This window comes from Momordica charantia, assembly GCF_013281855.1.
Source record: "Momordica charantia cultivar OHB3-1 chromosome 5 unlocalized genomic scaffold, Mcharantia_2.0 BLBB01000005.1, whole genome shotgun sequence".
NCBI lineage: Eukaryota > Viridiplantae > Streptophyta > Magnoliopsida > Cucurbitales > Cucurbitaceae > Momordica > Momordica charantia.
The window spans coordinates 21,166,739-21,167,788 of NW_028275163.1; the positions used below are offsets into that span (position 1 = coordinate 21,166,739).

Here is a 1,050-nt window from a genome sequence, read left to right on the forward strand (position 1 = left end):
AAAAAAACCTTGAAGAAACAATGCCCTTTATCAATAAATGATTGGTTAAAAAAAAAATATATGTAAAGGGAAAATCAGATCCAATTATTGTGGTATCTATGGAAGCTTTTGGATTGCTTTAAATTTCTCCATAAATCTTATACCCATAACTGGTTACATCTCCAGCTGTGAATGCCTGCCAATTGCCCCTACAAGTTCTTCTCATAAATGTTACCCACTTCTTCTAGTTTTTTACCTAAAATTGATTTGGGGGAGAGAGAGATGTGTTATTCCATCGGAAAATGTTGTTTAGATATATATATAAAAGATTAAATTGAACGTATGTTCCATTTTTGTGCTTGGGTCAATCACGTAGTTAGTGAGGTTCTAATTGAGACACGTTTATTGCTGGTTGAAATTTAACGTATGATCCATATTGACTTAAAATTTTTGAGTTTATTGGTGATTTAACATGGTATTAGAGCGAGGATCTTGTCCTTTTTTTATTACTCGTGAGTCGGCGACCCTTTGGCCTATATGCCTTTATATCTGGGGGTATCCGTATTGTCCCCATACTTGTACATAACAAGGAGTTATAGCTTGGTGGAAGTTTTAAATCTCAGTACAAAATCCTTTTTTTTTTCCCATTTAATATTGATTACCACAGCTTTTGGATTGATGGTTGATTTAAGAGTTTTAGGCTATATATAATAGATCCCTTGAATTCTGGAAATGGGAAATTTTTTTAAAGGTCAAATTAATTATGATTATATTTCTTCAATTCTCTATACTTTGATAGTAACATATCGTTTTAGTCCTCATATTGCTTTTATTATTTAAATAGTAACAAGGGAATTGACACTTTAAGTTATGTGTGCTGTCATGTCAGCTAACTTTCATGTATTTGTATAATAATGAGAATGAAATAAATGAAAGGCTAAATATATGTTATTTCTATAATGTTTAAAAAGTTTCGATTGTTTTTAACATTTTCCAATTTAGTCCTTCCCCATTGTTAAATATTAAAATTTGGTTGATGATAAATTTAGGAGGATGAAAAATGTCACCTAG

The 1,050-nt window shown here is 30.7% G+C and overlaps 1 pseudogene; it reads left to right on the top strand.

Moving 5' to 3' along the window:
- Nucleotides 1-328: 328 nt before the first annotated feature.
- Nucleotides 329-446, top strand: LOC148211528 (U4 spliceosomal RNA; annotated as a pseudogene).
- Nucleotides 447-1,050: the final 604 nt, after the last annotated feature.